The following is a 13,853-nucleotide window of genomic DNA, read 5'->3' as shown; positions in this document are numbered from 1 at the left end:
GTAATATAGTGATGCATGAATTCCATTCAAACTCAGGATTGTGTCTGGGCAGGGTCAGCTTCCTCCTCGGAATCCTGAAGGCGTCCTCAGGACTGAGCGAGGCGGGAATGTGGAAAACGCCAATCGCTCGTTTTTAAAATGTTAAAAGTTTAATGGTAATAAAATGGTTATAAAAACAGTAAGGAAATTAGAGTAATAAAAATTTGGACAATTAGGATTTAGGACAAGACGAACATCTTCGTGGAAGACGTTCATTTCTCCTGATAATGGAGCAATAAATTCTCTTTCTGTGAAATATTTCAGCGTCCTGTGGCTGCTGTCTCAGTGCGAGTACCTCATTCCTCTCTTTAAAAAAATATCCCACACACATAATTTCTATTTTAATCTTACGTTATAACCTGAAATTATATTTAACACACTACTTTAAAAAAATCATACAGCATCACTTTCTAACATAACACATATAATATTCGTGTGAATATTTGCAAAAAGCCAATCATAAAATACTCATTTTTCACAGAACCTTTCCCAATGGGAAAATTTTGCCAATTTTGGTTTAGGGTAAATTTTGGAGAGAATTTTAAAAAGGGTTTTTTTAGGAAAGTAGATTTAATTGGTGCTTTTTTTAAAACTGGTTTGGGAGAAAATATTTATTTGGAGGAAAGTGGAAAAAACTTGTTTATCAAACAATAAAACCCCTATAATATAATAAACAATAATCCAAATACGAATATAAAAAACTAACAAATTGACTGCATCACACTACCCCAAACACACCAAACCAAACACCAATATAATCATTATAATAACAAACACTATAAATATAAATATAAATATAAATATAAATATAAATATAAATATAAATATAAATATAAATATAAATATAAATATAAATATAAATATAAATATAAATATAAATATATTCTATATTCTATAGATATAAGTGATATATATTTATAAATGTTATAATTATATATTATATATTTATTATAAATATATAAATAATTATAATTCTAAACACTATAATAAAAACCATATACCTCATACTACAACCTGTAACACCATCCTAAACCTTAAAACACAAATCCTATAGAAACATAATACCCCTAAAAAAACGAAATCAAACAACAAAACTCATTTCAAAACCAACCTTTCCAACACCTAAACTAAAAAAATATAACATTTAATAAATATATAATATATTTATATATAAATATAAATACTTCCTACCGTACAGTAACTACAAAAAAAAATTTTAAAATACAACAAGCTGTTAAAAACCTAGTTAAAAACACGAAATAAAAAATATTTCAGAAATTAAAATGAAGATTTAACGGGCCCTGCCTCTGTTGCCGCGGCCCGGCCCCCCCCCCCCCCCCCCTCTCCCCCTCCTCCCCCTTCTCCCCTTTTCCCCTTTCCCCTCTTTCCCTTCCCCCCCTTCCCGAGATTCTCCCCGTTCTCCCGGTTCTCCCGATTCTCCCCGTTCTCCCGGTTCTCCCGATTCTCCCGGTTCTCCCGGTTCTCCCGATTCTCCCGATTCTCCCCGTTCTCCCGGTTCTCCCCGTTCTCCCGATTCTCCCGGTTCTCCCGATTCTCCCGGTTCTCCCGATTCTCCCCGTTCTCCCGGTTCTCCCGGTTCTCCCGGTTCTCCCGGTTCTCCCGGTTCTCCGGCACCGGGCAGGACCTCGCAGCCGTACCCCGTTTGTTTTGTTTATTTTCCCTCCTCCCAAACAAACCGACCCCTGCCCGAAGATTTCCGGGCAATCTTTCCCGCAGCTGCTCCGGAATTCCCGTGCCCGGTGCCACCCGCAGGTGCCACCCGGGGCCGCTCTCCGGTGCCCCGGGACGTGGCACGGCTCGGGCAGCCCCGCGCCCTCCTCACCTGCGCGCAGGTGGCGCTGACTCAGCAGCTCCTTTATCGCTCCCCGTTATTTATCACGGCTCGGGACGGTCCGGCCCGCACGTCCCGGGGCTGCCCCGAGCAGAGTCCGGCCCGGCCCGTGAGCGGCATCAAAGCGGCTCCGTGGCTTCATCAAAGAGCCTTAATGAGCACTTAATTAATGAGCGGCAGGCTTTGAGGCGCCCCGCGGCTCCCTCGGAACTGTGCTCGGGGCAGGGAGGGGACAGGGAGGGGACAGCGCTTTAATAAGGAGGGGACAGAGCCGGGACAGTGTCGGGACAGAGCCGGGACAGAGCGGACAGAGCCGGGACAGTGTCGGGACAGAGACAGGACAGAGCCGGGACAGCCTTGGGGACAGTGCCAGGACAGTGCCAGGACAGTGCCAGGACAGTGCCCGGGACAGCCTTGGGGACAGTACCGGGACAGCGCTGGGGACAGTGCCGGGACAGAGCCAGGACAGAGCCGGGACAGCCTTGGGGACAGTGCCAGGACAGTGCCGGGACAGAGCCGGGACAGAGCCAGGACAGAGCCGGGACAGAGCCGGGACAGCCTGGGGACAGTACCGGGACAGTGCCGGGACAGAGCCGGGACAGAAACAGGACAGAGCCGGGACAGCCTTGGGGACAGTACCGGGACAGTGCCGGGACAGAGCCGGGACAGCCTTGGGGACAGTGCCAGGACAGAGCCGGGACAGAGCCGGGACAGAGCCGGACAGAGCCGGGACAGAGACAGGACAGAGCCAGGACAGTGCCAGGACAGAGCCGGGACAGAGCCGGGACAGAGCCAGGACAGTGCCGGACAGTGCCGGGACAGTGCCCGGGAAAGCCTTGGGGACAGTGCCGGGACAGCGCTGGGGCAGTGCCGGGACAGAGCCAGGACAGAGCCGGGACAGCCTTGGGGACAGTGCCAGGACAGTGCCGGGACAGAGCCGGACAGTGACGGGACAGAGCCGGACAGTGACGGGACAGAGCCGGGACAGAGCCAGGACAGAGCTCGGACAGTGCCCGGGACAGCCTTGGGGACAGAGCCGGGACAGTGCCGGGACAGAGCTCGGACAAACGGACAGAGAGACAGAGGACAGTCCAGGACAGGGGAAGGGGAAGGCGGACAGAGCCGGAAGCACCGGAACCACAGTGGACAAGGAAGTCAGACAGGCGAAAACAGTGCCGGGACAGCGGGACAGTGCGGGAAGTGCCACAGAGCGGGACGGGCGGGACAGTGCCAGGACAGAGCGGGACAGTGTCGGAACAGTGCCAGGACCGTGCCGGGACCGTGCCCGGATCCGGAGGGGGCAGCGGGAGCGATGCCCGGCAAACCCAGCCCCGCCTGCGAGCTGGGTGAGTACCGAGCCCGTGGGCTGGCACCCCGGAGCAGCCGGGATTTGGGAATTTTGGGCAGTTTGGGGCAATTTGGGGCACTTTGGGCCTGCCCCCGGGTTTGGGGGTTGGGGGGTTTGGGGGGGTTCCCGCCCCGGGGGGGATTTTGGGCACTTTGGGGCAGATTCCCAGCCCGGAGCAGCCAGGATTTGGGGATTTGGGGATTTTGGGGCAGTTTGGGGCACTTTCGCATCCCAAACCAGCTGGGATTTGGAGAGTTTGGAGCAGTTTGGGGCAGTTTGGGACATTTCCCAGCCCAAACCAGCCAGGATTTGGGCACTTTGGGGCACTTTGGAGCAGTTTGAGGCAGTTTGGGGCAGATTCCCAGCCCAAACCTGCTGGGATTTGGGGATTTTGAGCGGTTTGGGGATTTTGTGCAGCTTCCCAGCCCATACCAGCTGGGATTTTGGGCAGTTTGGGGATTTTGGGGCATTTTCCCAGCCCAAACCACCTGGAATTTGGGGATTTTGTGCAGTTTCCCAGCTCCAGGCAGCCTGTGGGATCAGTCCCACCTGGTTGCAGGTGGGGAGCGAGGCCTCCATTTGGGTTATTCCTCTTTTTAGGAACATTTTTGGGGTTATTCCTGCACTGTCAGGTCAGGGCTGGGGGTGGTGGAGTCTCCCACCTCCTGCATTTCTCATTTTTTCCAGGATTTGGCCATTTAGCAGCACTAGTAATACCGGCGCTCCTGCCCTGGTCCTGGCCCAACTGGACAGACATCCCCAAACGGAGCTGAGACCCCACCCTGGGGACCCCACGGGAAATGGGACCCCACTGGGGCAACCCCAAACTGGACATGGACCCCCGGACATTGGGGCCCTGGCTGCACCCCAAACCCCACGGGACCTGGGACGGCATCCCTGGGAGCCCTGTGTCCTCCTGGCAGTGCCAACTGGGACCCTGGGGGCAGAACTTGGGATCTCCTGTGCCCACTCCTGAGACCCCTCCTGGGCATGGGCGGAGGGTCTGGGACCCTCACTGGGAGCTGGGGCCTCAACTGGGGGCTCAAACGCCCCTTTGGAACATTGGACCGCAAAGTGGGACCTGTGATCCCCAAACGGGGCAGACCAAACTGGGAGCTGAGACCTCAAACTGGGACATGGGACCCCAAACTGGGAGCTGAGACCCCAAACTGGGACTGAGACCCCAAACTGGGACATGGGGGCCCTGGCTGCCATCCCGGGACCCCAAACTGGGACCTGGGAACGTAAACTGGGATCTGGGAGCCCTGTCTGCCATCCTGGTGCCCCAAACTGGGACATGAGGCCCCAAATTGGGACATCGGACCCCAAACTGGGAGCTGAGACCCCAAACTGAGACCTGAGACCCCAAACTGGAACCTGGGGCCCTGGCGAACATCTGGGACCCCAAAGTGGGACCTGGGGCCCCAAACTGGGACCTCAGACCTCAAACTGGGACCTGAGACCCCAAACTGGGACCTGGGACCATGTCTGCTATCCTGGGAGCCCAGACTGGGACCTGCAACCCCAAACTGGGATCTGGGACCCCAAACTGAGATCTGGGACCTCAAACTGGGATCTCGGACCCCAAACTGGAACCTGGGACCCCAAACTGAGATCTGGGACCCCAAACTGGAGATCTGCGACCCCAAACTGGGATCTCAGACCCCAAACTGGTCCCTGGCTGCCACCCTGAGGCCACCCCGGGGCTCAGCCCCCAGCCCGGGACCCACATTCGGGCTCAGGCCCCACCGCGGGGTCCCGGTTCCTCCCCCGGTACCGCCCCTGGTACCTCCCCCGATGCATCCCCCGGTCCCGCCCCTTGTGCCGCCCCCGGTCCCGCCCCGGTCCCGCCCCGGTCCCGCCCCGTGACGCGCTCCGTGCGCCGGGACGCGGCCCGGGCCGGGCATGTGGCAGCGGCGGCGGGGCCGGGGGCGGCCGGGGCCGGTGAGCGGCGGGGGGGGGTCGGGGACCCTCGGCGGGCGGTACCGGGGGGGGCTCCGGTACCGAGGGTACCGGGGGGCTCCAAACCTGCGGGTCCCGGGGTTTGGGGGCTCCGTGCCCGGGGGAGCTCCGGTGCGCTGCGGGGGTCCCGGCGGGGCTGCGGGGGCTCCGGTGCCGGGGGGTCCCGGCTGTGCCGGGGGCTCCGGCCTCGGGGGTCCCGGGGGCTCCGGGGCCGGGGGTACGCGGGGGTCCCTGGATGCGCTGCGGGACCCCCGGGTGGGGGTCGGGAGCGGGTCACGGAGCCGCCGCCCATCGCCCCCCGGCGCCGCCCGCGGGGTTCGGGGTTCCCCCCGTGACCTTGGGGTGTCCCGGGGGTCCCCGCCGGGGGCGGCGGCACCGGCTCCGCCCCGCTGCGCTCCGCCGCGGCTTGGGGGTCCCCGGGCTCGTCCCTCCCTCGGGCTGGGGGTGCCGGGCTCTGTGCGGAGCGCCGGGGGCTGGGACGGCCCGGGATGGGGTCCCCGTGTCCCCGGTGCCAGCTCCGGTTCGTCCCGGTGCCAGCTCCGTTTCCGTCCCCGTGTCAGCTCCGGTTCGGTCCCGGTGCCAGCTCCATTTCCGTCCCCGTGTCAGCTCCGGTTCGGTCCCGGTGCCAGCTCCGGTTCCGTCTCGGTGTCAGCTCCATTTCTGTCCCGGTGTCAGCTCCGGTTCGGTCCTGGTGCGGAGGACGAGCCCGGCCGGTGCCGCAGGCCCGGTGTCCCTGTCGGCAGTGTCGCTGTCACCGGGCTCCGGGCTCCCGCCTGGCCCCGGGCAAGGTCCCCGCGCGGTGCCGGTACCGGGAGCGGCGGGAGGAGCGGCGGAGGGGGCGGTGACGGTGACGGCGCCGCGGCTTTGTGGGTTTGGTTCAGCCCGGGCGATGGAAACGCTCAGGTGTGCGGCGGTGCCCCGTGCCGCGCTGGGAGGAACGGGTGACCCTGGGTCTGGGGCTGGACCCTGAATATCTGGGGGTGGATCCTAAACCTGGGGCTGGATCCTAAACCTGGGGCTGGATCCTGAATCTGGGGCTGGATCCTAAATCTGGGGCTGGATCCTAAATCTGAGACTGGACCCTAAATCTGGGGCTGGATCCTGAGTCTGGGGCCGGATCCTGAATATGGGGCTGGATCCTGAATCTGGGGGTGGATCCTGAGTCTGGGGCCGGATCCTGAATATGGGGCTGGATCCTGAATCTGGGGCTGGATCATGAATATGAGGCTGGACCCTAAATCTGGGGCCAGATCCTGAGTCTGGGGCTGGATCCTGAACCTGGGGCTGGACCCTAAATCTGGGGCTGGGTCCTGAATCTGGGGGTCTGGATCATGAATCTGGGACTGGACCCTAAATCTGGAGCTGGATCCTAAACCTGTGGCTGGACCCTGAGTCTGGGGCTGGATCCTGAATCTGGGGCTGGATCCTGAAATCTGGGGCTGGATCCTAAATATCTGGGGGCTGAGCAGGGCAGGAGGAGAGCTGCTCCTCCCTGCAGCTGTTGTTGGTTTCGGGGTGTGGAGTAACCGGGTCACCCTCGTGGGCAGAGGAGGGCACCAGGGCACCCCGGGGCCGGCAGGGCAGGCTCGGTGCCCCACTGAGCCCAGGGCAGATCCCAGCTTGGTGCCCTGCTGTGCCCAGGACAGGCTTGGTGCCCCACTGAGCTCAGGGCAGATCCCAGCTTGGTGCCCTGCTGTGCCCAGGACAGGCTTGGTGCCCTGCTGTGCCCAGGGTGGGCTCAGTGCCCTGTGCCCTGCTGTGCCCAGGGCAGATCCCATCCCTGTGCCCTGCAGAGCCTGGGGCAGGCTCAGTGCCCTGCAGAGCCCGGGACAGGTCCCAGCTCCGTGCCCAGGGCAGGCTTGGTGCCCTGCTGTGCCCAGGACAGGCTCAGTGCCCCGTGCCCTGCAGAGCCCGGGACAGGTCCCAGCTCTGTGCCCAGGGCAGGCTCAGTGCCCTGCTGAGGACAGGGTGGGCTCAGTGCCCCGTGCCCTGCTGTGCCCAGGGCAGGCTCAGCTCCCCATGCCCTGCTGTGCCCGGGACAGGCTCGGAGCCCCATGCCCTGCTGTGCCCACGGCGGGCTCGGTGCCCTGTGCCCTACAGAGCCCAGGGCAGATCCCAGCTCGGTGCCACCCTGTGCCCAGGGCAGGCTCAGTGCCCCATGCCCTGCTGTGCCAGATGCCAGCCCCGGAGCGTGGGATGCGGGCAGGGCCGGGCAGGGCTCGAGCTGGTCTGACCTGCCCAGGGTGGGGGTGAGACAGGAGCAGAGCCCGGGTCAGCCCTGCCTTCATCTGATCCTGTCCCGGGCAGGAGTGGGGCAGGGCAGGGACGGGGATGGAGCCCATAGGGATGGATTCTGCAGGGATGGATTCTGAGGGATGGGATCCCACAGGAACGGGATTCTGCAGGGATGGATCCTATAGGGATGGGATCCTGCAGGGAATGGATTCTGCAGGGATGGAGCCCATAGGGATGATCCCTACAGAGATAGTCCCAAAGGCATGGGATCTCACAGTGATGATCCCACAGGGATGATCCCTACAGGGATGATCCCACAGGGATGGGATCCTATAAGGATGGATCCCACAGGGATGATCCCAGAGGGATGGGATCTCACAGTGATGATCCCACAGGGATGATCCCTACAGGGATGATCCCACAGGGATGGGATCCTATAAGGATGGATCCCACAGGGATGATCCCACAGGGATGGGATCTCACAGGGATGATCCCACAGGGATGGATCCCTACAGGGATGGATCCTGCAGGGATGATCCCACAGGGATTGGATGCTATAGGGGTGATCCCACAGAGATGGATCCTGCAGGGATGGGATCCCACAGGGGTGCAGGGATGGGATCCTATAAGGATGGATCCCACGGGGATGATCCTGTGGGGGATCACCCGCTGCTGTCCCCAGGGTGACCTGTGTGGGGTCCAGCAGGTGGGACGGGCAGGGCTGTTCGGGTCCTGCACCTAGGAGTGGAGCAGGGCTGTGTGGGGTCAGCAGCTGGGATTGCAGCAGGGCTGTGTGGGGTCAGCAGCGGGATCGGGGGGGCTGTGTGGGGCAGGGCTGGGCTGTGTGGGGTCAGCAGCTGGGATTGGGGCAGGGCTGTGTGGGGTCAGCAGCTGGGATCGGGGCAGGGCTGTGTGGGGTCAGCAGCTGGGATTGCAGCAGGGCTGTGTGGGGTCAGCAGCTGGGATTGGGGCAGGGCTGTGTGGGGTCAGCAGCTGGGACTGGGGCAGGGCTGTGTGGGGTCAGCAGCTGGGATCGGGGCAGGAAGGTTGGGAAATCCCTCTGGGATCAGCCAGGCTGAGATTCCAGCAGCACCTGGCACCACCCAGCTCACCTGGGCTGGGCTGCCCAGTGCCCACCTGGGCTCTGCCCGTGGCTCCCAGCGGGACCTCACCTGGAAGGGCTGGCCCGAGGCTCAGGGAGCAGGTGAGGGGCTCCCAGTGCTCCCAGTGTGACCAGTGAGGGATTCCCAGTGTGACCAGTGCCACCAATGAGGGATTCCCAGTGTCACCAGTGAGGGGCTCCCAGTGGGACCAGTAAGGGATTCCCAGTGTGACCAGTGCCACCAATGAGGAGCTCCCAGTGCCACCAATGAGATGTTCCCAGTGGGACCAGTGAGAGATTTCCAGTGCGACCAGTGAGGGGCTCCCAGTGTGACCAGTGAGGAGCCACCTGTGCAGTGAGGGTTCTCAGTGCCCCATGCCCCCAGTGAGGGGCTCCCAGGCACCAGGTAGTGCACCAATGAGAGGTTCCCAGTGCCACCAGTGATGGGCTCCCAGTGCGCCCAGTGAGGGACTCCCAGGGGCTCCCAGTGCCACCAGTGAGGGGCTCCCAGTGCCACCAATTAGAGATTCCCAGTGCCACCAGTGATGGGCTCCCAGTGGGACCAGTGAGGGATTCCCAGTAGGGGTGCGTGCCCCAGTGAAGCCCCAGTGCCCCAGTGAGGGGTCCCAAGTTCCCAGTGACCAGTGAGGAGCTCCTAGTGCCACCAATGAGAGGCTCCCAGTGCCCCCAGTGAGGAGCTCCCAGTGTCACCAATGAGAGGTTCCCAGTGCCCCCAATGAGGAGCTCCCAGGCTCCCAGTGCCCCCCGTGAGGAGCTCCCAGTGTGACCAGTAAGGAGCTCCCAGTGCCCCAGTGAGAGGTTCCCAGTGCCCCCAGTGAGGAGTTCCCAGTGCCCCCAGTGAGGGGCTCCCAGCTGTGCCCCCAGTGAGGAGTTCCCAGTGTTGCGAGCCAGCTCAAAGGCCCCAGTGCCCCCAGGGAGGAGCTCCCCAGCCTGCAGGGTCTCTGCTGTCTGTGCATGGATCAAACCCAGCTGTCAGCTCCAAACCAGCCCAGACGGATCCACCAGGGTCCTGCAGGAGCCAGCCCTGCTCAAAGGCCGCATCAAAGGGCCGAGCTCAATGGCAGGAACTGCTCCCAGCACGGGGCCAGGCTGGCCAAGGGAGGAGCAGGAGCTGGGGCAGGATGAGCCCAGGGTGGGCAGGGGCAGGGGCAGGATGAGCCCAGGGCTGTGGGAAGGGGCAGGAGCAGGATGAGCCCAGGGTGGGCAGGAGCTGGGGCAGGATGGGTCCAGGGTGGGCAGGAGCAGGAGTGGAAGGAGCAGGAGCAGAATGAGCCCAGGATGAGCCCAGGGCTGTGGGAAGGGGCAGGAGCAGGATGAGCCCAGGGGTGTTGAGAGGAACAAGATGAGCCCAGGGCTGTGGGAAGGAACAGGATGGGCCCATGATGAGCCCAGGACTGCTGGAAGGAGCAGGGGAGCAGGAGCAGGAGGAGTCCGGGGCTGGGGGAAGGAACAGGAACAGGAGGAGCCCAGGGCTGTGGTGGGGAGCAGGATGAGCCTGGGGTTCTTGGGAGGATCAGGATGAGCCCAGAGTGAGCAGGAGCAGGAACAGGATGAGCCCGGGGCTGTGGGAAGGGGCAGGATCAGGATGAGCCTGGGGTTCTTGGAAGGAACAGGATGAGTCCAGGGGTGTTGGAAGGAACAGGATGAGCCCAGAGTGAGCAGGAGCAGGACCAGGATGAGCCCGGGGCTGTTGGGAGGAGCAGGATGAGCCCAGGATGAGCCCGGGGCTGTGGAAGGATCAGGATGAGCCCAGGATGAGCCCGGGGCTGTGGAAGGATCAGGATGAGCCCAGGATGAGCCCGGGGCTGTGGAAGATCTCGTGGCACAGCACGGTGGGGGCAGAACAAGGAGCCCTTTGTTCACTGCTGGCTGCACACGTGGGACAGCGGCGGCCGTGGAGGGGGGCACGGGGACCTCGTGGTGCCCAGGGCTGCTGGGCACAGGGACCCCGTGGTGCCCAGGCTGGGTGGGCACAGGGACCCCGTGGTGCCCAGGGCTGGTGGGCACAGGGACCCCGTGGTGCCCAGGTTTGGGTGGGCACAGGGACCCCGTGGTGCCCAGGGCTGGTGGGCACAGGGACCCCGTGGTGCCCAGGGCTGGTGGGCACAGGGAATGTTCCCTGCCCAGGTTTGGGTGGGCACAGGGACCCCGTGGTGCCCAGGTTTGGGTGGGCACAGGGAATGTTCCCTGCCCAGGTTTGGGTGGGCACAGGGACCCCGTGGTGCCCAGGGCGGGACAGGAGGGGCTGGGGGAGGCTGAGGGGTCCGGGGGGGCTCAGCCTGGAGAAAAGGGGGGCTCAGGAGGGACCCCCTGGCTCTGCACAGCTGCCCCCAGGGGGAGCAGCCGGGTCGGGCTCTGCTGCCAGGTTAGAGGAGACAAAAAGGCACCCAGGGCAGGTTGGGGTTGGGTTTTAGGGAAAATTCCTTCATGGAAAAGCTGCTCAGGTGCAGGGTGGAGTCCCCAGAGTTCCCTGACATGAGGGGACACAGCCAGGTGGGGTCAGGCTCTGCTCCCAGGTGAGAGGAGGAAACAAAAAGGCATCCAGGGCAGGTTGGGGATGGATTTTGGGGTTGGATTTTTTAGGGTTGGATTTTAGGTTGAGGTTGGATTTTTAGGGTTTTGGATTCCCTGGATTTTACGTTGGATTTTAGGTTTAGGGTTGGATTTTAGGTTTGGGTTGGATTCCCCATAGGTTTCGGGCTGGATTTTACGGGGTTGGATTTTGGGGTTAGGTTTGGATTTTAGGGCTGGATTTAGGGGGGGATTTAAAGGTCGAGGTTGCATTTTGGGGGTTGGATTTTGGGGTTGGATTTTAGGTTTAGGTTGGATTTTAGGGTTGGATTTTTGGGGTTGGATGGTTTTTTGGGTTGGATTTTAGGGTTGGATTTTAGGTTTAGGGTTGGATTTTAGGTTTAGGTTGGATTTTAGGGTTGGATTTTAGGTTTAGGATGGATTTTAGGGTTGGATTTTAGGGCTGGATTTTAGGTTTAGGGTTGGATTTTAGGGCTGGATTTTAGGTTTAGGGTTGGATTTTAGGTTTGGGTTGGATTTTAGGGTTGGATTTTAGGTTTGGGGCTGGATTTTAGGGTTGGATTTTAGGTTTATTTTGGTTTTTTGGATTTTAGGGTTGGATTTTAGGGTTGGATTTTAGGTTTAGGTTGGATTTTGGGGTTGGATTTTTAGGTTTAGGTTGGATTTTGGGGTTGGATTTTAGGGCTGGATTTTAGGTTGAGGTTGGATTTTAGGGTTGGATTTTTAGGGTTAGGATGGATTTTGGGGTTGGATTTTTAGGTTTGGGTTGGATTTTGGGTTGGATTTTAGGGTTGGATTTTAGGTTTAGGGTTGGATTTTAGGGGCTGGATTTTAGGGCTGGATTTTTAGGTTTAGGTTGGATTTTAGGGTTGGATTTTAGGTTTAGGATGGATTTTGGGGTTGGATTTTTAGGTTTGGGTTGGATTTTAGGGCTGGATTTTAGGGTTGGATTTTAGGTTTAGGGTTGGATTTTAGGTTTGGGTTGCATTTTAGGGTTGGATTTTAGGTTTGAGGTTGGATTTTAGGGTTGGATTTTTAGGTTTAGGATGGATTTTAGGGTTGGATTTTAGGGCTGGATTTTAGGGTTGGATTTTAGGGCTGGATTTTTAGGGTTAGGATGGATTTTGGGCTTGGATTTTTAGGTTTGGGTTGGATTTTAGGGTTGGATTTTAGGGTTGGATTTTAGGTTTAGGGTTGGATTTTAGGTTTAGGTTGCATTTTAGGGTTGGATTTTAGGTTGAGGTTGGATTTTAGGGTTGGATTTTTAGGTTTAGGATGGATTTTAGGGTTGGATTTTAGGGCTGGATTTTAGGTTTAGGGTTGGATTTTAGGTTTGGGTTGGATTTTAGGGTTGGATTTTAGGTTTGAGGGCTGGATTTTAGGGCTGGATTTTAGGGTTGGATTTTAGGTTTAGTTTGGATTTTAGGGCTGGATTTTAGGGCTGGATTTTAGGTTTAGGGTTGGATTTTAGGGTTGGATTTTTTAGGTTTAGGATGGATTTTAGGGTTGGATTTTAGGGTTGGATTTTAGGTTTGGGTTGGATTTTAGGGTTGGATTTTAGGTTTGAGGGCTGGATTTTAGGGCTGGATTTTAGGGTTGGATTTTAGGTTTAGTTTGGATTTTAGGGCTGGATTTTAGGGCTGGATTTTTAGGTTTAGGATGCATTTTGGGGTTGGATTTTTAGGTTTAGGGTTGCATTTTAGGTTCAGGGCCCCTCGGTGTGGGTGCCCCCGGGTGCAGCTGCCGGGGCAGATAAAGGGGCCCTGCCCTGCCCCTCCCCGCCTGGGGCAGATACGGGGCTGGGCCACAACGAACATTCCCCCAACCCAAAATCCCCAAAATCCCCTCCTGGTGAAGCTCATCGTCCTGGGGTGCAGCTCTGGGGTAAGCTCATTCCTCCTGGATCACCTTTGGGAGAAAAGTTGGCTTTTTGGTAAACTTTTTTTGGGTTTTTTTGTTTTGTTTTGGGGTTTTTGGGGTTTTTTTGTGGTTTTTTTTGTTAGTTTTTTTGTTTTTTGTTTTTTGGTTTTGGGTTTTTTTTTTGTTTTGGTTTTTTGTTGTTGTTGTTGTTTTGGGTTTTTTTCTGTTGGGTTTTTTTTGGGGGGTTTTGTTTGTTTTTCGCTTTTTGGTTTTTTGGGGTTTTTTTTTGGTTTTTTTGTTTTTGTTTTTGGGTTTTTTGAATGGAAGCTGTGAGGTTTGGTGCTTAGAAAAGAAGGAAAAATACGAGTGAGGGGTCAGAGCTGGAGTTCACTTCAGCTGAGTCCCTGGCTGATGATTTCCTTTTGCGTCCCCCCTGAACCAATATTCCCGTGTTTTATGGAAATCTCCCTCTCCACTCTGATGGGATTTGACAGAGCATTCGCTGCTTTGTTGCTCCTGGGGGGGTTTGAGCTGCTGGATCCCTCCCAGCCCCATTCCAGGTCCTGCCTCATTCCTGCCTGCGTTTAATTTAAACCCATACATTTAAAAATTAATTTTTTTTTAATAAAACCCCCGGTGCTGAAGGAGTTAAAGCTGCCCTTAACCCACTGCCCGGCAGGGTTTGGGGGGCAGGACGGGTGAGATGGGGTTTGCACACCGGGGGAATTCCCCGCTCGTTTCCTGGCTGGGGTTTCGCAATCGGCTCCGGCTGCCCCGGACCGTCCTGGGCACAGCAGGGGAACTGACTTTCCTTCTTTCCTTCCTTCCTTCTTTCTCTATTTTCTTTCTTTCTTTTCTTTCTTTTTCTTTCCTTCTTTCCTTTTTATTTCCTTCCTTCTTTC

At 57.6% G+C, this 13,853-nt stretch overlaps 1 protein-coding gene across 2 annotated transcripts in view; it reads left to right on the top strand.

The window, feature by feature from the left end:
* Positions 1 to 5,104: 5,104 nt before the first annotated feature.
* SLC11A2 (solute carrier family 11 member 2) overlaps positions 5,105 to 13,853 on the top strand; it is a 49,281-nt gene continuing 40,532 nt past the window's right edge. The window contains exon 1 of one of the 2 annotated variants that reach the window (XM_030967103.1): positions 5,105 to 5,183. The gene's annotated coding sequence lies outside the window, so the exon portion shown is untranslated. Of the gene's footprint in view, positions 5,184 to 12,805; positions 12,976 to 13,853 lie in introns of those variants that run through there. The other variant, XM_030967102.1, reaches the window with a different exon arrangement.

Source organism: Camarhynchus parvulus, chromosome 29 (assembly GCF_901933205.1).
Source record: "Camarhynchus parvulus chromosome 29, STF_HiC, whole genome shotgun sequence".
Lineage (NCBI taxonomy): Eukaryota > Metazoa > Chordata > Aves > Passeriformes > Thraupidae > Camarhynchus > Camarhynchus parvulus.
This window is presented reverse-complemented; position numbering and strand designations above follow the sequence as displayed.